The sequence below is a fragment of the Triticum urartu genome, chromosome 6A (genome assembly GCF_056163025.1).
Source record: "Triticum urartu cultivar PI428250 chromosome 6A, HENAU_Tu73, whole genome shotgun sequence".
Classification (NCBI taxonomy): domain Eukaryota; kingdom Viridiplantae; phylum Streptophyta; class Magnoliopsida; order Poales; family Poaceae; genus Triticum; species Triticum urartu.
Window position 1 is genome coordinate 561,070,082 of NC_141878.1, and position 21,790 is coordinate 561,091,871.

At 44.2% G+C, this 21,790-nt stretch overlaps 1 long non-coding RNA gene across 2 annotated transcripts; it reads right to left on the reverse strand.

The window, feature by feature from the left end:
• Positions 1-2,974: 2,974 nt before the first annotated feature.
• LOC125512763 (uncharacterized) lies at positions 2,975-4,820 on the reverse strand. Of its 2 annotated transcripts, none has more exons than XR_007285533.2 (4): positions 4,549-4,820; positions 4,372-4,462; positions 4,010-4,102; positions 2,975-3,267 (listed from the first exon to the last, which is right to left on the reverse strand). It is a non-coding gene; the product is annotated as an uncharacterized LOC125512763 (long non-coding RNA). The 2 variants fall into 2 exon arrangements; XR_007285532.2 differs by having other exon boundaries at positions 2,975-3,263; positions 4,549-4,818.
• Between the last annotated feature and the right edge of the window lie 16,970 nt (positions 4,821-21,790).

The following is a 21,790-nucleotide window of genomic DNA, read 5'->3' on the forward strand; positions in this document are numbered from 1 at the left end:
GTGTGAATGTAAAAACACCCCGACTTTTCGCATTCATTTGACATGTGGAAGACGGCCATTATTGGGCGTGGAAGCCAAGGTGCGCTACATTACGAAAATCGGACATTATTCAACAGGTACACGGAATTTGGAGAAGAACCCGCCTTGCAATGCCGAAGACAATCTGCGCGCCGGACTCATCGTCATTGAAGCCTGGTTCGGGGGCTACTGAGGGAGTCCTGGATTAGGGGGTGTCCGGGTAGCCGGACTATACCTTCAGCCGGACTCCAGGACTATGAAGATACAAGATTGAAGACTTCGACCGTGTCCGGATGGGACTTTCCTTGGCGTGGAAGGCAAGCTTGGCGATGCGGATAGTCAAGATCTCCTACCATTGTAACCGACTTTGTGTAACCCTAACCCTCTCCAGTGTCTATATAAACCGGAGGGTTTTAGTCCGTAGGACAACTTCATCATACAACAATCATACCATAGGCTAGCTTCTAGGGTTTAGCCTCCTTGATCTCGTGGTAGATCTACTCTTGTACTACCCATATCATCAATATTAATCAAGCAGGACGTAGGGTTTTACCTCCATCAAGAGGGCCCGAACCTGGGTAAAACATCGCGTTCCTTGCCTCCTATTACCATCCGGCCTAGACGCACAGTTCAGGACCCCCTACCCGAGATCCGCCGGTTTTGACACCGACATCTACTGTATAGAAAGGTTCTCGTTCAACCAAAATAGGGTTCCTCGTGCATGTGTGCATGGTTCTGTCAATGTAAGATGGAGGTTCATGTGTAATCTAAACGATGCGGTGATACTATACCACTCCCACTCACTAATCATCCTCTCTCTCTATCTCCCTCTCTCTCTCTCATCCTTAATCATCTAGACCAATGCACACACAACATAAAAGAGTTAGAGTGCGAGTGGAAAAGGCCAGTCAATTAGATGCCTTGCCCATTCTATAGAAAGGTTCTCTTATACACAAAGGAGGGTTCACTCATGTGGGTATGCATGATTCTGTCAATGTAAAACGGAGGTTCCCTCATGCGGATACACATGGTTGCGAAGGCAATTAGAAGCTGTCATGTCACTATAACACAACATCGCCATCCGGAAACCTTGCCCATTGTAGAAGGGTGTCGGTGGGTGCAACATCCAACATATAGAAAGGTTCTCGATCACATGCAGTAGGTTGATCATCTAGACCTTACACGGTGTAGAAAGGTGTAGGTGGGTCCAACGTGAAAGGTTCTTGTTCAACCAAAATAGGGTTCCCTCGTGTGGGTGTGAATGATTCTATCAATGTAAGATGGAGGTTCCTGTGCACTGTAAACAATGCGGTGATACTATACCACTCCCTCCCTCCCCCCTCCCTCCTCTCTCTCTCGTCCTTAATCATCTAGACCAATGTACATGCAACATAAAAAAGTTAGAGTGCGAGTGGAAAAGGCCAGGCAATTAGAAGCGCTGCCCATTCTATAGAAAGGTTCTTGTACACACAAATGAGGGTTCATTCATGTGGGTATGCATGATTCTGTCAATGTAAAATGGAGGTTCCCTCATGCTGGTATACATGGTTGCGAAGGCAATTAGAAGCTGTCATGTCATTACAACACAACATCGTCGTCCGGAAACCTTGCCCATTGTATAAGGGTGTTGGTGGGTGAAATGTCCATTGTATTGAAAGGTTCTCGTACACAAATGAGGGTTCCCTCGTGCTGGTATGCATGGTTCTGTCAATGTAAAACAGAGGTTCCTGTGTAATCAAAATGATGTGGTGATACTATACCGCTCTCTCGCATATCAACAATCATCTCTCTATGGCGGCCTTTGACATCAGTGTCCGCGGACTGGTCTCCCTGTCCGTGGAAAGATGTCGGAGAAAATTTGAGGGTCAACATTGGAGATGCCCTTAGTAGGCGTCAAATTTGCCTTGATATTGCACTGCCATGGATGCCACCGACGCACCAATGAATGCATGCCTCGCAACACATCATGACAATCGTCACGCCATCGTCGCAGCATTTCCCCGCATCGGCTGCAGCTTTTCCGGCTTGTTGTCGATTATATTTGATTTAGAATTGTATTTGATTCATGCGCTAATTAGTACCATGACGACAATGTAGAGAGAACACGTGCACACCTTGTGGATCTAGTATTGATTGGGATGAACTCTACTTTTGTGCATCGCAAACTCTTCTCGAATATTACTGGTGTTGTCGTGGTCGTCACGTGGCGCCTTTCGGATAATGGAAATTTCAGTACTGGTTAAGGTGAATTATACATTATCAAAAGAAAAATACAATTTGAACTCTTTTAGAAAATAAAAACACCACGTACCTCCATAAGTCTGGACGGCAGTTTCAGCATGGCTTATTCCGAATCGAATTGAGAACCTACAGCGAAGAACAATGAGCCAGCTTCTTTCTAGACAGAATGAGCTTTGTAAGTCTCGGCACATTGCTATATGTATAGGAAGTTATTTTAATGCATATCGCTCGGTAGAGCTGGACTGTATGTAGTACTAAAATACAGGATGCAGCCGCTGCGTTTGCCCTATTTGTGAGTAGTAGAAATCCTACAATCGTGTCCCTCGTCGGGAATTAAGCCCCCTCGTAGTAAAAATGCAGGATGTATCGTTGCGGTGATACTTTGACAAGTGGTGTACGGTGGAGAAAGGGTTTGCATGCACAAAAAGGAGGACCCCCCTCGTCGCGAATGAAAGGTTCTGACATTGTCATAGGAGTGTTTGTGTGCACTATGGGTCGATCGCTCTCTTCCTCTTTCACCTCAACATCGGATATAATGCTAAAGCAATGAGTAGGAGGCACGTGTATGGGTTGTTCTCACAATGCATAACCGAGGTTCCATGTGACCTATCGATGTGGACGATTTGGGGGGGGGGGCGTTCACCCATAAAATGGTGTCCCAAACCCAACAATCGTGTGCACTTGAAATACAACCGACCATCAGTGTTTAGATTAATTGATCAAATGAGACAGAACAGACTGTTATACTTCACGTGTCATAAAAGTTATTTGATCACAGACATACAAGTTTCGAAGGAATAGCGTGCACAAAAAACACTAGTCTGTTCTCCCTAGCTAAAACAGAGAATGGTATCAAAACACATTCAGTTAAACACTGCAGTTTGCTTGCATCGAGCTTCTGATTCAAGGAAACAAGCATTGCATGGGTACACCTTGTAGTCCACGGCGATCCTGGGTTTGTCGGTGGGGCCAGGGATGACCTTGAAGAGCCACGGCTTCATGTCCTGCCTAATTGAAAACTGGAATTCAGAAGCCTAAAAACCATGGAAGCAAAGTAAAGTATACAGAAATTGTTAAACATGCAGATAGATTCAGTGATCTGTTCTATAATACATATGGAAGATTACTGTTTGAAAATGCCAAAATAGTTTCTGCAATTCATATGGAAAATACAAATGGAAATTGAATGCATGGCTTAATTCTACAATATCCAGTGTTGGTATGTTCCAATTCAGTCTATAATTTTGGGGAGTGCATGGCTTAATTCTATAATATAAAAAATGTGCAGATATAGTAGTACACAGTAGTGTTGCCACTGTTGGTATTTATAATCCCCTCTAGATCACAACACAATTCTGTTAAAAAATCCTAGAGAATCAATATAGTATCTGGTGAAGGAATAAAAGGCAAACAGTAGGTACGTACTAGTAATCAACTAGACTGAACTGGAATGTCTGTACATATGACTATGACTGAATCTGAAACATGCTCAAACAGTAGGTATGTACTAATTAACTAGACTGAATTGGAATGTCTGTACATATGACTATGACTGAATCTGAAACTGAAACATGCTCTCTGTTGAATCTAAAACTGCTGATGCTCTCTACTAATTTCACATATGGCACACTTGACAAAAAATTCAGCAAAAAACATGAGCTGCTGCACTTTGAGGCCTACTGCTACAAGCTAGTATTAATTTCTGAATTTGTATGACAGCACAAGATGAGCAGATAGGGAGAGGATGGACCTGAGCTGCTGCTAATGTGATGGAGCTCCTCCTCCTCCTAGGCGAGGAGGACGACTGCAATTGCTCAGCTTATTCCCTCCAAATCGCGTGTCACTGCTAGACAGGAAGGATACACATACACGTTTTAGATCATTGTTTATCTCCACACGGCTCTATTTGAGTGAGAAACAATCTATATACTATACTCAAATCCAATGAGTGTAAACGCTAGGGCAAAATTACTCCCTCCTAAATGAATCAGTACAAGAATAAGACAGTGTAAAGTTTCTGAGAAAAAAATGCATTTATGAGAAACAAGACAGTGAACAAGAACAACACACGGTCTATAGATTAGAAGAAGTGAGATGGGGATGAGGTGCTACCTACTGCTGCTGCTGAACCAGGGGAGGGGAGGAAGCAGAATGGTGGCCACGAGAGTGGAAGAGTATAACCACACGTCGTGCACCTGCGCGCCTGCCAAATCGAATAAAAGAGAACGAACAACATCAATCAAACCGAACAAACAGAGGTGAAGAGGGGGAAGAGACCACGCCGTGCACCTGATTGGTCTGCCGGCGCGTGGCTGCGGGAGCCGTGGCGGATCTGGACCTGCTTGACATCGTGGGTAGGTCGGAGCTCAAGGTGGAGAGACGGTGATGGTGAAGGAAAGGTCGCTGGCGGCTGTGCCTGGAAGGGGACGGCGCACCCAGATGGAAGGGGGCTAAGGATTACAGGGAGAGGGGAGCTGTCGCTGACGAGGGTGAGCCATCGTGTGGTCTTGCTGCGATGAGGATGTATCTGTTCCTCTCTCAGCGTCTCCTATTTTAGGCCTCTCTCCTTTGTGCGAACGAGTTTTACCAGAGGCTGCAAACGACACTGCCGCTCCTTTTTTGCGTCGGAAATAAGACAAAACTTACGGAACGTAAAATTATGGTGCATTGATGGTAAAATAGAGGGGGGGGGGGTGAAGAATAACTATTCCTCACCCAGGATGACGAATAGCGCGACCATATATATATATATATATATATATATATATATATATATATATATATATATATATATATATATATATATATATACAGCCGGTATATTCTGATAATATTATCAGAATAACTATTCTGATAACACTTCCGCACTGCACGCTCAATGCAAGTGCACATCATTGTTTAAACCAAGTGTGCTGCAGTACTGAGGTGAGTGAACTTCACGTGGCAAAAAACTGCACGCAGTGTTTTTTCTGGTACTGTTTTTGTTCTAGTTTTTTAACCGTTTGTCAGAACGAGGCGTGTAATATATCGTTGAAAAGCTATGGATTAGACGCAACTTCACCATGTTGAACACTTTTCGAGATTCCTCACGGTTTAAGAGCAGTTTTGAAAATGGTGCGGCCCACAACGAGTGGCAGCGAGCATTTTTTCGTATTTTTTTCTAAACCGCTTGTCGAAATGAAGAAAATGATACACCGTTGGATAGATATCATCGAGGCGCATCTTTTTCATATGTATTTCTTTCTCTAATTCGTTACGGTTTAAGAGCAGTTTCAAATTTACTAAATCACGGAATTCTGTTTTTCAAAAAAATTCAAATTTTCGGTACTGTTTTCGCTCTAGTTTTTCAACCGTTTGTCGAAACGAGGCGTGTAATATGTCGTTGGAAAGCTATGGACAAGGCGCAACTTTCACATGTAGAAATGGTTTTGAGATTCCTTAAAGTTTTAAGTTAATTTGGAAAATTGTGTGGCAGACGACAAATGGCAGCGGCCGTTTTTCACGAAATTTTTACAAACCGGTCATCAAAATGATTCAAATGATATGCCATTGGAAAGATATCGACGAGACACAACTTTTTCATATAGAACACTCTCTCTAATTCCTTACGGTTTAAGAGCAGTTTTAAATTTACCGAAATGCGGACACTATGTTTTTCGCGACACCCAAATCGATGTGGGTACTTCAACGGACTGAAAACCGCACTGCATCGGATGAAAAACCGCACTGCATTGGACGGGTAAGAGAACTGTATGGGTTCTTTTATTCAAACGTAATTTTTTTTCAAGGACGAGAAAGTAGAGTGCACTTCACATCGGGTGTAAATGAACCACAACACTATCAAGAAGTGAACCGCATTACTTTTTTTCGCTTTCTTAACAATTTTTTTGCACTTACGGGGTGAACAACATCATACGGCCGACCGCACTGCTTCAGAATGAAAACCGCACTGCATCGGACGGGCAAGCGAGCTGCATAATTTCTTTTGTCAGACATAAATTTTCTCAAGCGAGGAAGTGGAAGCAACACTATCGGCATCAGGCAAAAGAACGCACTGCTTAAGACTGAAAACCGCACTACATCGGACAGGCAATCAAACTGCATGTTTCTTTTTGTCAAGCATAAATTTTCTCAAGCGAGGAAGTGGAAGCAACACTATCGAGTAGTGAACCGCATTACTTTTTATTTGTCATTTCCGTAAGATTTTCTTTGCACTACACATTAGGAACAAGTAAACCGCGACACTACCCAAAACGAACCGCGACACTACCGAAAATGAAACACAAGAGTTTTTTATTGTCCTTTCGCATACTTATTTTTCTTTATGCGCGTAGAACCGGCAAGTGGGCTGCAAGTACTGAGTGAGTGAACTTCATCTAATATAGAAGGGAGCTTCCTTCTTTCAGATGTTTTTATTTTCTGTTTACCAAGTGGACAACAGAGGAGTTTTTATACCAAAGTGCGCGAGAGATCAAAGTGAGGTTCAAAGATACACACGCACAAACCACTACTGAACTGCATGATCACGCACGCTACATTGCACAAACAGAACACAGAATTACACGGACTTCACACAGCGGACTTGCTGTACTGCATGGCTGCACCGACAGACTACACGGAGGGGGCCTTCGCCCTGCAAACTGAATGACCAGGGAACCTGCAAAAAGATGCAATGCGGCGTCCAACTGAAGTGCACCATGTTCTTCCTGCTAAATCAGTTAAGTGAACCTCAAGAGCTAACAACACCGAGCTGTAATTTGCACTTAGATTTATTTACAGAAAAACGCAAAAACAGTGTGCATGGGGGTGAGCCACCATGATGGATGCGGCATGGAATGCTGCTGGAACTGCTCATTAGGTGGGAATGAGCTGCACCACGTCAGCCATCCTTTCCCGACCTCCTCCTCCAGCGAGCCAGACGGCCAACGACGGGATCCCTTTTTGCCTCCCCCCGCGGAGCACCGGGCTGCCTGGATCCAGCCTCGAGCATCCCCAAGAAAAGGTCACCACCGACAAAAGGGCTTCTAGCGCACTGCACTATCTCAACATAGTGGACCGCATCACTTGCGCCCACGAACAGCAGGGAGATGAAGAGACAAGCTTGGGCCACTTCTCATTGGAGGACGACGTCGGTGATGCGGGGCCCCACCGCTGGGTGAGGCGCGCATTAGAGAAGGTCACCCGCGTCGAAGTTAGTGGATATGCATAGTTGGGAGTCGGGTGGAGGCTCACCGGACCTATCCATGTAGGAGGGAGGCGGATCCTCAAAGCGGAGCTCAAGACATGGAGGCTCGCCGGACGGATCTAGGGAGAGGCAGATCCTCGATGCGGTCCATGCCGCGGCTCATGGGCTGTGCCCGTTGGACGGCTACGGGGGTGGGTGGCATTGCAGGGCCGGGGCCGCCGAGGCCAGCTGTCGCGGGGCGGGCCGTAGCCGCGGCAGGGATGGGGCGGCGTTGCGGGGCCGGGGCCGCCGAGGTCGGCCGCCGTGGGGTGGGACCGTTGCCGTGGCCAGGGGTGGGGCGGTGTTGTGAGGGCGGACGGGACCACCCAGGCCAGCCGTCGCGGGCCAGAGCCATGGCCGTGGGCGGGATCGGGCGGCGTCGCGGGACGAGGCCGTGGGAGGCCGGCAAGGAAGGTGGAGGTGAGGGGACGGGTGAGGCTCCGATCGGGGTGGATGTGGTTGTGCGGGAGGTTGGGTGGGTGGGCGGAAGTGGAGCAGGTGGGGGACAGGGGCTTTTTTTCTCGCATCGTGTAGTTTTCGGAGTCGCGTGAAGTTGGTTGTTTTGTTATCAGAATAAGGATAGGTGTTATTAGAATAAGGTCTTAAGGGTGTTATTAGAATAGACCCACCATATATATATATATATATATATATATATGAAAAAGCAAAGATATAAAGTTTTGCTGGCGCGGCTGCAATCACAAGCGCTCATTCATGTGGGGATCTGGTCCCTTCTCTTACCTCTTTTGCATTTTCTTGTTATATGTCATTTGATGTTTATTTCCTCTTATAGGGAATGGTGGACCACGCTACGTGTCTATAGGACAGGGCTATTCTGTTACTAGTAACAAAATATTATTCTGTTACCCCTCGGCCCTATAAGGAGTGACCCGAGGAACTTCGAGCTAAAAAAAGCCCACCTAAACTACCCTGCCCGACCTGATCCGCTCCCCCAGTGCGCCGTCGCGACCTCCCCTTTCACCAGCGCGCCACCGCGGCCTCCCCCTACCCTAGCATGCCGCCGCTGTCTCCCCCTCCCCCAGCACGCCGTCGCGGCCTCCCCTCTTCCCCAGTGCGCAGGCCTGTCCCCACCTTCTCCTTTAGCTCCGGCCGCCGCCCCACACGTTCTCCCTCGGCTCCGGCCGCCGCCCCCACCTTCTCCCTCGGCTCCGGCCGCCATCCCACTTTCTCCCTCGGATCCGGCCGCCGCTCCCCACCTTCTCCCTCGGATCCGGTCACCGCCTCGCACTCCAACCACAAATCGAGCTTTCGCCGTTGCGTTGCCCCAGATCGTGCCGCCCAAAACCATCCATCGCCACCAGGGCCACCCGAACGACGTCCTTCCCGCGCCGCCGCTATCTCTCCTTTCTCCGCCTTGCTCCAGCCAAGCACCTCCTCACCTCCATCGATGTTCAGCACTTCGTCCAGTTCATCCCATGGCGGCTGCGCTCGTGGCCGAGCTCACTCCAATCCCTTCACCATGCTACCTCCTTACGCTGGTGAGGCTTCATCGCTGCAACGCCCCGGTCGTTCACTGTCGCCACCCCGGGCCGTTCAACAAGACGGCGCCAAGTCGTTCGACGCTACAACTCAGGAGTATGCCTCCTTTGATAGCTCCTAATCTCCGGAACAGCCATGGCTCCCTGCCGGCACAAATCACCGTCGACGAGCTCCTTTGACAGCTTGCCTCTGAGGCCCACCAGACCCACACAGACGACGCTGGCCGTCCATAGCCACCACCACAGGCTGTTCACACTCACCACTCATGGCCGTTCTCAAAACCATCCCAAAGTGTAGATCGTGCATGAGGACATGGCCGAGGTATGTGCTTGCCCGTGTCAAGTGCTTTGTGCCAGGCTTTCACCAAAATTTTATCTCTGTCCTCAGCTCTAACATGGAAATAATTTTCAATTGCAGGCGGAGGCAGCAAGGAGCTAAGAAATCCAGTAGAGTTTATTGATTGAAGGTGTTCACATTTTCCGTAATTTTCAGTTCACATTTTCTGTGGTTTTCAGTTCTGCGTCTGATAGAATATCTCATGTTATAACTTATAAAAATGTCTAATGCAAGGAACAAAATTTCTGGCCAACTTTTGCTTTTTCTTTTGCTTTGATCTATATATTCTTAATCATTGTTGTCAAATCATTCTCAAGGGAAAAGCATGCTTGTGTCAATGAATCGACGTAGTCTGCCTCGCCTCTCAATCGCAAGTGAGCGTTAGTTCATGTGTGTTGTTCTAGTCAGTCCGTGTGTGTGTGTGTGTGTTCTCATTAGTCACTCGCCTCTCAGTCCGTCTCTCGACAGATACCTAGTGTCGCCTTGTGTATTTTCATCAGTTCATGTGTGTTTGTTCTTGGCACACATTAGCCTGCTACTTGGATTAGAAAAAATCTCCACATCATGTCTACCTGAATTATTCTAGTGTGGTGTCCCAATCCAAGCATACTTCAGTTCAAGAAAATTCTCGAGACAAGTTCAGAGTAGTTCGCACTAAAGGTTTGATCCTTTTTTATTTGTTTGTTTTTGTTCAGAAAAGCTCCATGGCGTTTCTTGGGCTGCAGCATGCCCCTACAAAAAACTGTAAGTTTGAATTAGGAAAGATAAATTCAGCCAAAATTAAAACTGTTAAAAAACATACTGATTGTATGTGTTTCCATATCGAACCGCGGATGTCACACCAGATCGATGCCTTCAGCTATGCTTGTATCCTTTTTTAGTTCACTTTGTTAGGTTTTTTCAGCTCACATTATAACTTTTTTTCAGTTCAATGAATTCCAAAAAAGAACAAACTACGGCTAGGTGATGATTCATTAGTTTACATTTCTTCTAATAGTTTGCTACATGGAACAAAAAGGTGGTACAGTGATGATTCAACTTGGGCGGGCTCTCAAACTCATGGACAAAATAACTAACAAAAATGTAGCTGCACTATACATTCTCTCTAGTTTCAGACATTTTGGTGACTCTTGTCAACTACATATGTTAAAAACATGTGCCAAAAGAGGCTCAGCTGCATGTCCCAACTGAGTACAATTCCACAACAGGAGCTGCAGTAGTTCATTAGTACATATCCACCTACAGTCCTGGTGGTCGCCTTGGCCGCCCTGGGCCATGAGCTCATCTGCCATGGCTACTGGCAGCTGTCCAAGTGGAACACGGACAAATACTGCAACTAGAATCGCGGCCACCATCTTCACAAAGTAGGCCTTTTCAGTTCATTGTAGGTTGTTTTCTTTCTCTCTTTGCTTAGCACAAAATTGCGCAAATGCCTAGTAGAAATAAAACTTGTTCGTATACATGGGTAGGTTCACGAAAATTTGTAGTAGTAGTTCGGTGAAAGGATTCACATCAGTTCAAACATTTTTGAATGTTCAGTAAAATTTCAAATAGACCAGAGGCTTTCACCTCATCCGAAAAATCCTAAAGCAACAATACAATAATAGAAAAAAATCAGTTCAAAAAAATATGTTGGAGGTTTGTCGGGATGAGAGAAAAACATTACTTCAATTTTTCCGTACCATCGCTTTTATTGCTAAATGATTTAGACACTTGTTTTCTTGATGCCATCAGGTATTTGCTTAAGTACTTCAGCTCAACAAAAAGCTCCAGAAAAGTTCAGAGTTTGTTTCCATAAAAGCTCCATGGTGTTTCTTCGGCTACAACATCCATGCATCCAAGTCGAGCTCTGACCACGGTCCAAGTGGAACTGCGACCACCATCTTCACCCAGCGCTGCACCCATTGAGCACCCACACAGTGAGAACTCCATCTCATTTTTCTTTGAACATTTTCTCAGCTGCAAGTAATAGTTCAGAGTTTGCTTTTTCACCATGTCTACACTTCATTATAGTTAACCATTGGTCCATTTCTCAGCTGCAAGTAAAAATGATCTTGCACTTCATTATAATTCCCTCCTCCTTTGTTTCTCTTCCTCTCTAAATCTCCTTTGTCACTAATTTATTTTCTCTCCGAATGCAGCACGAGGGAGGCTGGAGCGACTGCAGACCGGTGACGAGAACCACTTCAGTTATGTTGTTCGTGTATTGGAAGTACGTATCGTCTATCCAGGCAGGAGGTAGAGGTAATTTCTCCCCTAATGTAGACCTACAAGTAATAATTCACCTATCTAAATCTGATTTCACTCACTTATGTTACTATGTTCTTTCTAGCACACAAGATGGTGTGTTAATCTCTATGAGAGCATAGGATGTATAAATGCAGTAGTTCCATAAAATGTCATTGTGTTAAAAAATGCACAAACTACTCTATTTTTGGGTACCTCACGACAGTGTGTAGCTCGTGTATTTCTTCTGAATACTGATGCATGATGTTCTTTGGTACATGTTTTCAGTACGAGTTTGGAAGGGCAGGAAGTTCTACTGCTGGCAAAACATACACTATCTACAAAAGAAAAACACACTAGGTCTACCAGTTCACTATGTATTTATATTATCAGTTCATAAATAAGCACATATAGAAGTTCAATTTGTGTTATTGAACCAGTTCGGTTCATCGGTTTCATATTGTATGACAATTTGCTACATGGGGCATTTTTGCATCAGTTCGACAAAAAGGTGTACAATAGTTCAAACTCTGAGAGCTATTAAGTTTTACTTTTTTAGAATGGGAGTTGTATGTTTACTCTCTGCCTGTACAATGCATTTTGTATTCCTGGTCGTTGTAGTGTTAATAAAAATGAATTTATGTATTCTGTTAATCATTCCTCCACTTCCACCAGAAGAAAAGTGATTTAGACTATTTATTGCAATTAGTTAGCTGACTATCTTAGTTCAATGAGTTAACCGTATCGATTCACTTTTCTTGCTTCCAGGGCCAACGACGGTCGCCGCTCCTCGACCCTATTCCCGTTCGTTTGATGGTGCTCTTGTTTCAGGGCCGGGGGAGAAGGCAGAACCTCTAGGTGCATGATGGAAAAAAATTGCAAGTTCTTGTTTAGATGTTCAGGATACCCTTCTCTCATTTCATTTATGTTCAGGATAGCAGGTGCATGATGGAAAATTGTGTATCATGTAGTTCTTGTTTAGATGTCGTGCAAGTTCAAAAATTGTCGATTTTGCCACTAGAGAGAACACGTTGGTTGCATTGTGTTTTCCAGTGTGACGTCCCTTGGTATGTTAGGAGTATTGTTATTGTTGCTCTGCATGCAAATGACTTAGCTTGTCTTGCTAAGATGAGGATGCTTGTGCATGAGTCTTGAAATTTAAGAGGTTGGGGGAGATGAATAATTTCTCTCATATGAAAGTACAAAAAGGTTTGAATTAAAAGTATTGATCAGTACGAGTTAAAAACGGGGATCAGTTCAGAATAAAAAGAAATTGCTAAGATGAGGATGTTTGTGCTAATTTCTGTCCTTTAAAAGTACAAAAAGGTTTGAATTAAAAATATTGATCAATACGAGTTAAAAATGGCAATCAGTTTGGAATAAAAAGAAATTGTCAGTCTGAATTAAAAAGGAAACACACATAGAAATTCAAGTATACAAATTTGGTGCCAATAAAGTTCGCATCAGTTCGAGAGGCACGGAAAAGAAATTTTGGTGCCAATAAAGTTTGAGGAAAAGACTACGCGCGATGAAGTACCGACGCGCGTGGTCTGCCGCCACCAAGCACCGGCGTGCGACCCCGACACCGCCTCCCTCCATGAAGCACCGACGCGCGATCCCATCACCTACCTCTGGTACGCCACCGTGCCTCCCCTGGGACCTAGGCTGCCCCCGACAAGTCGCAAAATGAGAGAAGTTCAGAACAACGTTGTCAAAAAAATGTTGAGTTAAAAAAAGGGAACAAAACAAACACATTTTGTTTTTGAATAAAATATCATTCAGTTCGATGATACAAACCATACAAGTACAGGGGTGACGATACAGTAAACCGTTGAAAACTTACGAGAAAAATATTACCAAAAAAACAGAGCAAAGTCTAGTTAGTGAAAACACGCTTAGTACAAACCCATGCAAGCATCAGTACAAGCACCCTTTTTCGGAACCATTCAAAATTACTCTACAAAAAATAGCTCAGTACAAACATACATATATATCAGTACGACTACTCTGTTTTTCACACGAGAAAGCAGCAGGATCCGTCATGCCGTATTCAAAATTACTCTTAAACGGTTGCGAAGTAGAGGAAACGTTCAACATGACTAAGTTTCGCATTTTCGATAGCTATCCAACGGTATATTATTTGCCATATTTCGACAAACTTTTTAAAAAAATCGCGTTCAAAATCAAATTTGACCGTATTCGAATTCGTTTTTAAACCGTAAGGAATTAGAAAAACATTTCTATACAAAAAAGTTGCGCATTTTACATAGCTTTCCAACGCCGTATCATTTGCATCAATCCGACAAACCGTTTGCAAAAAATCGCGAAAATACATTTCGCCCAGAATTTCACCATTTTTCAAATTACTTTTAAATTATATAGAATTAGAAAAAACAATACATATATGGAAGATGTGGATTTTCACCAGCTTTCCAACGCCATCTTATTTGCTCAATTCCGACAAACCGTTTGAAAATTGAGTCCAAAATACGATTCACGTTTTCGGTTTTGAAAAAAATGGGTTTTTCAAAACTGCTCTTAAACCATAATGATTTTGCAAAAACGTTCAATATACTTGAAATATGGTTGTCAAGAGCTTTCCAACGACATATTACACGCCACGTTCCGACAAAAAAATTAGAAAAAGTTTTTGAACTAAAGAAGACGATCTGTTAAACACAACTGAAAGCATCAGTTCAACCGCTTCGAAAACATAAGTACAACCACCTGAAACCGTCAGTTCAAAAAGGGTAACAGAATAATATTCTGTTACGCGTAACAGAATAGCCCAGATGTATATATATATATATATCGCTAAACTAAGCGTGAGTGTAGAATAGTTTATTCTACACCCCAATAACGGTATATACGAAATATAGTAACACACTATGTAAAATATAGTAATTTTTATAAAAATGTAGTAAAATTACAAACATAGATGATTATATAAGATAATTCAAAATGAATCACATGAAAAAATTGCAAGTTGACCCATTGTTTTTATTATATTTGTGAAATACGTATATATTTATACGTAAAATGAAGTATACTGAAAATACGATGCATACTAACTAAAAAGTGCTATATATACTAAAACTTTCTTATATACTACATATTACGCGTACATACTCTCCGATTTGATAGATACTATGTACAATATACAAATCTCAAGTGATGGTAACTATCACTGGTGGTAGATGAAATTTTATTTAATTTTGTTTGTTTGCGCCGGTTGCGCCGTGGGTGCATTCAACGCGTGTGCTTGCTCGTCTTGGGCTGCTTAGGCGCTCGTCATGCTATCTGGGTGATTTTGGGGCCGATTTTGGGCAATTCTGAACCGCAGTCCCTGCTGCCGCGGCTCCCTGGCTAATCCTGCTGGTCGCCGTACTAGTACAAATGACAACTCGCGTCCCTTCGTGTTGTTGCTGCTAGTTGTGCTATTATACTACACTACACAACAACTCGAGTCCCTTTCTACTGTTGTTGATGCTAGTTGTACTACAACGCTACACTACACGACAGCTAACATTCTACTCTTCTTGCAACGGAGATAATCTCGCTAGTGTATTAGTTTTCTTTCCAATAAACATGTGGGAGATGAACACATTTTGAAATTTTTTTGTAAAAATTGATAAACACGAACAATTTTAGAAAAATGAACAAATTTACAAATTTTGAAACATTTATTGAATCTTGTGAATTTATAAAAAAAGCAAAATTAATCAGAAAAAATAACAAATTGAGATCAATTTTTGAAAATAGAAAAATTAAAAGGACAGAAAAAACAATAAAGAAAAATGATAAAAAAACAAAAAACATGAACAAAACAAAAAAATGTATCCTAGATACTTGGGCCGACTCATCAACGGTTTGTTTGCTGTCGAGGGTGGACTAGCAACTGGGACAAAAAAATGTCGGAACCCCGGTGGCAAGTCGAAAATGGACACACAATTGGGACTAAAAAAGGCTAGGCCTAGTTGCGAGTTGTGTTTAGACTTGCAACTGAGACAAAAAAAGGTTGCCCCAGTCGATGGTGGACTTGCAATTGGGACAAGAAAAGGTTGAGCCCGACGATGGACTTGCAACTGAGACACAAAAAGGCCATGCCCTAGTTGCGAATCGAGGGTGGACTTACAATTACGAGTAAAAAACTTGGGCCGCAGCTGCAAGTCTAGGGTGGACTTGCAAGTCGGACAAAAAAGGTTGGGCCCCAGTTGCAACTCAGACAAAACAGGTTGGGCCCGAGTTGCTAGTCGAGGGTGGACTTGCAACTTGGGCAAAACAAAAGTCTCGCCCTATTTGTGAGTCGAGAGTGGACCTGTAACTAGGATAAAAAGAGTTACGCCCTGAATCGAGCGTGGACTTCCAACTGGGACAAAAAAAGGTCGGACCTCAGTTGCGAGTTGATGGTGGACTTGCAATTAGGAGGAACAAATGTCGGGCCCTAGTTGCGAGTCGACAGTGAAATTGCAACCGGAAAAAGGTCGGGACCTAGTTGCAACTCGAGGATGAACTTGCAACTTGGGCCAAAAAAGGTCGGACCCCCAGTTGCGAGTTGAGGGTGGACTTTCAACTGGGTCAAAAAAAGATTAGGTCCTAGTTACGAGTCGAGGGGGTTGCAACTAGGACGAAAAAAGATCGAGCCCTAGTTGCGAGTCGACGGTGGACTTGCAACTAGAAAAAAATGTCGAGCTCCAGTTGCGAGTCGACGATGGACTTATAACTGGGACAAAAAAAATGTCAGGTCTTAGTTGCAAGTCAAGGATGGACTAGCAACTAGGACAAGAAATGGTCGAACCCTAGTTGCAAGTCGAGGGTGGACTTGCAACTGGGATAAAAAGACCAGGTTCCAGTTACAACTCGAGGATGAACTTGCAACTTGGACAAAAAATGGTCAGGCCCCAGTTGTGAGTCGAGGGGACAGAAGCGAAGCCAAACATGCCTAGGCCAACAACAGGATACACAAAAACACAAATAGTGAAAAGCAAGGCAAAACTGTAGAAGATAGAGCGCTTGCATTTGGGAAAACTACGAGCCTAGTTACGAGTCGAGGGGGTACTTGCACCTGGAACAACTACGAAGCTACGAGCCCAGTTGCGGGTCAAAATTTGACTTGCAACTAGGATGAAACAAACTATAGGCCAGTGGCATGTCAAGGGTGGATCTATAACTGCGATGAAAAATATCAGGCAAAATAAACAGGGGTCAAAGGTCGGTCAATGAGAAGATGGGTATAAGCTTCATCGTCAAAACTCCAAATGATGACATATATGGGCCCATGTGGAAAGAAACACGAGAACATGACGACACAAAACAAACGGGACAAGAGGACGCGCGACAAAAAATGACGATCTGACACAAACACACATGTTTTGGTTTGTACAAACATTAAAGCAAACAAATCGGACAAATATAGACTTAGATGAGTTCATCTAGATTGGATTTAGCAAATCTGAAACAAAAAAAATCTAGCTACGCTCTTCTCTACCTACACAGTCAAACCAAAAATAAAACAAAAGATGGACTAAAAGCGAGGTGGCCCTCCACAAAAAAAACTAAGCCCATAGAGAAATAACCGATACACAAAACATAACAATGGCCGACTAGAAAAATATCATATCGGGACTCACTGCTTCACGAGGGGCAAACAGAAAACATGACGCAATGACAATGAGCACAGCTCAGAAACACGTGTATCTAACAGTATATGAGTTAGATGAAACATTGTTAACTCTCATTTAGATGAGAATTAGAAAACCAATCCAAAATGAGACCCCATACCGCGCCGCAAAAACGGCCCAACAAAAGGTGCATGCACAAACATGTCGACAAGTAGCACCGATCACACGATGCGACACATAGCGTGCATTACAAAAATAACCCGCTGAGGGAGTCCAGGATTACGGGGTCCTCGGGCGTCCGGGCTATGAGACGTGGGCCAGACTAGTGGGCCGTGAAGATACAAGACAAAAGACTTTCCCCCGTTTTCAGATGGGACTCTCCTTGGCGTGGAAGGCAAGCTTGGCGTGCGGATATGAAGATTCCTTTCTCTGTAAACCAACTCTGTACAACCCTAGCCCCCTTCGGTGTCTATATAAACCGGAGGATTTAGTCCGTAGAGGCAATCATAATCATGCAGGCTAGACATCTAAGGTTTAGCCATTACGATCTCGAGGTAGATCAACTCTTGTAACCCCTATACTCATCAAAGTCAATCAATCAGGAAGTAGGGTATTACCTCCATCAAGAGGGCCCGAACCTGGGTAAACATCGTTCCCCTGCTTCCTATTACCTTCGATCCTTAGATGCACAGTTCGGGACCCCCTACCCGAGATCTGCCGGTGTTGACACCGACATTGGTGCTTTGATTGAGAGTTCCCCTGTGGCGTCAAGAGAAGTACCGATGGCTTGCCTTGTCATCAAGGACAATATCACTTCCGGAGGAGCCCTAGTTTCAGGGAAAACCCTCCGACTCGGCGACTTCACCATGGGCGCCCATTCGGCCGTTAAGTCAAAGGCAACCCACCAGGCCGCCGAAAATCCTCTTCGTATCAGCCCCGAATACTCCGACAAGATGGATCCGACAGATCTATCATCTTTGAACGAGCTGCTAGATCGCATCGCCGCCCTAGGGGTCTCAACTGACTATGATTGGATCGGGCTTAAACCCGATCAGAGAGAAATTAAATCTCCACCAACCATCCATCAGGTAGCGGTTGTGGAGGAACAGGCTGGCAATAACTCCTCTCCTACGTTGAGAACCAACTATGTTCGGATTTTCGAGCCCGGAGAACCGGATACCCACCCTCGAGAGGACACTCCCTGTACTCTGAACACAAAATCGGACGTTAATTTTGGGGAGTGCATGGCTTAATTCTATAATATAAAAAATGTGCAGATATATTAGTACACAGTAGTGTTGCCACTGTTGGTATTTATAATCCCCTCTAGATCACAACACAATTCTGTTAAAAAATCCTAGAGAATCAATATAGTATCTGGTGAAGGAATAAAAGGCAAACAGTAGGTACGTACTAGTAATCAACTAGACTGAATTGGAATGTCTGTACATATGACTATGACTGAATCTGAAACATGCTCAAACAGTAGGTATGTACTAATTAACTAGACTGAATTGGAATGTCTGTACATATGACTATGACTTAATCTGAAACTGAAACATGCTCTCTGTTGAATCTGAAACTACTGATGCTCTCTACTAATTTCACATATGGCACACTTGACAAAAAATTCAGCAAAAAACATGAGCTGCTGCACTTTGAGGCCTACTACTACAAGCTAGTATTAATTTCTGAATTTGTACGACAACACAAGATGAGCAGATAGGGAGAGGATGGACCTGAGCTGCTCCTAATGTGATGGAGCTCCTCCTCCTAGGCGAGGAGGATGGCTGCAATTGCTCAGCTTATTCCCTCCAAATCGCGTGTCACTGCTAGACAGGAAGGATACACATACACGTTTTAGATCATTGTTTATCTCCACACGGCTCTACTTGAGTGAGAAACAATCTATATACTATACTCAAATCCAATGAGTGTAAACGCTAGGGCAAAATTACTCCCTCCTAAATGAATCAGTACAAGAATAAGACAGTGTAAAGTTTCTGAGAAAAAAAATGCATTTATGAGAAACAAGATAGTGAACAAGAACAACACACGGTCTATAGATTAGAAGAAGTGAGATGGGGATGAGGTGCTACCTACTGCTGCTGCTGAACCAGGGGAGGGGAGGAAGCAGAATGGTGGCCATGAGAGTGGAAGAGTATAACCACACGTCGTGCACCTGCGCGCCTGCCAAATCGAATAAAAGAGAACGGACAACATCAATCAAACCGAACAAACAGAGGTGAAGAGGGGGAAGAGACCACGTCGTGCACCTGATTGGTCTGCCGGCGCGTGGCTGTGGGAGCCGTGGTGGATCTGGACCTGCTTGACATGGTGGGTAGGTCGGAGCTCAGGGTGGAGAGACGGTGATGGTGAAGGAAAGGTCGCTGGCGGCTGTGCCTGGAAGGGGACGGCGCACCCAGATGGAAGGGGGCTAAGGATTACAGGGAGAGGGGAGTTGTCGCTGACGAGGGTGAGCCGTCGTGTGGTCTTGCTGCGACGAGGATGTATCTGTTCCTCTCTCAGCGTGTCCTATTTTAGGCCTCTCTCCTTTGTGCCAACAATCTTTACCAGAGGCTGCAAGCGACACCGCCGCTCGTTTTTCCACGCTGTTAGTCATGGGTCTGCTTTCCCACATATTGGCCGGCGCAGTGCTGGTGCCTGGTCACGGGTACGCCCCTGCTCCCATGTATTATCCATGACGATGAAAAACGCTTGCCTGGGCACGGCTGGCCGACGCAGGGCTGGTACCGATGTCCATCCTGGAACCGTTTGGGCGGAAGGCGGGTGGTTCCTGCTGGACTGCGGCAGCCTAGTGCCTGCACGGTGCTGTTATCTTACACGTAGCGTGGTCCACCGTTCCCTATAAGAGGAAATAAGCATCAAACGACATATAACAAGAAAATGCAAAAGAGGTAAGAGAATATATATATATATATAGTATTACTATTCATCACCCAGGGTGCAGAATAAGTTATTCTTCACCCGAGATAATCTTACGATCATTTCATAATTAAATTACATTTTGAATTCAAATAGTTACATTCCTATTGATTCACTACGTAAAATTTGACATAAGAAAATAAAAATATAGGTCATAAGACAAGAAAATTTGCAGTTTATGTGTATTTTAGACTATGTTTTTACGTTTGTAATTTTACATAACATAAAATATTTTTTATGGCGATTATATATTTTCTTACGGTCCTTTTTTGCGTCGGAAATAAGACAAAACTTACGGAACGTAAAATTATGGTGCATTGATGGTAAAATAGAGGGGGGGGGTGAAGAATAACTATTCCTCACCCAGGATGACGAATAGCGCGACCATCCCTGCGAATTTGAGCCCGCCCACCCACCACTAGCAATATTCTCCAAGCAACTCCAGCCCTCCGGACATATGCGACCTAATGTATGTGCGGCAGCAGCCTCGGGAGACAGTCCATCACTTTTGGGCTAGATTCCTCCTCGTTAGAAACAAGATAAAAGACTGCTGCGACGACGACGTGCTACCTCTTTTAGCACTGCATTGGTTTTCCCCGAAGAGGAAGGGATGATGCAGCAAAGTAGCGTAAGTATTTCCCTCAGTTTTTGAGAACCAAGGTATCAATCCAGTAGGAGGCTATGCGCGAGTCCCTCGCACCTGCACAAAACAAATAAATCCTCGCAACCAACGCAAATAGGGGTTGTCAATCCCTATAGGGCCACTTACGAGAGTGAGATCTGATACATATGATAAGATAATGTTTTTGGTATTTTTATGATAAAGATGCAAAGTAAAATAAAGGGAAAGTAAATAACAAATTAAATAACTAAGTAGTAGAAGATTGATATGATAAAGATTGACCCGGGGGCCATAGGTTTCAGTAGTGGCTTCTCTCGAGAGCATAAGTATTCTATGGTGGGTGAACAAATTACTGTTGAGCAATTGACAGAATTGAGCATAGTTATGAGAATATCTAGGTATGATCATGTATATAGGCATCATGTCCGAGACAAATAGACCGACTCCAGCCTGCATCTACTACTATTACTCCACTCATCGACCGCTATCCAGCATGCATCTAGAGTATTAAGTTGAAAATAGAGTAACGCCTTAAGCAAGATGACATGATGTAGAGGGATAGATGTTGGGGAACGTAGCAGAAATTCAAAATTTTCCTACGTGTCACCAAGATCTATCTATGGAGAGACTAGCAACGAAGGGAAGGAGAGTGCATCTACATACCCTTGTAGATCTCTAAGCGGAAGTGTTCAAGAGAACGGGGTTGATGGAGTCGTACTCGTCGTGATCCAAATCACAGGAGATCCTAGTGCCGAATGGACGGCACCTCCGCGTTCAACACACGTACAGCCCGACGACGTCTCCCATGCCTTGATCCAGCAAGGAGAGAGGGAGAGGTTGAGGAGGAGTCCATCCAGCAGCAGCACAACGGCGTGGTGGTGATGGAGGAGCGTGGCAATCCTGCAGGGCTTCGCCAAGCACCGCAGAAGAGGAGGAAGAGGTGTTGGAGAGGGAGAAGGAGGCAACCAAAGGCATCAATGAAAAGCCCTCCTTCTCCCACTATTTTTGGTATTTTTATGATAAAGATGCAAAGTAAAATAAAGGCAAAGTAAATAA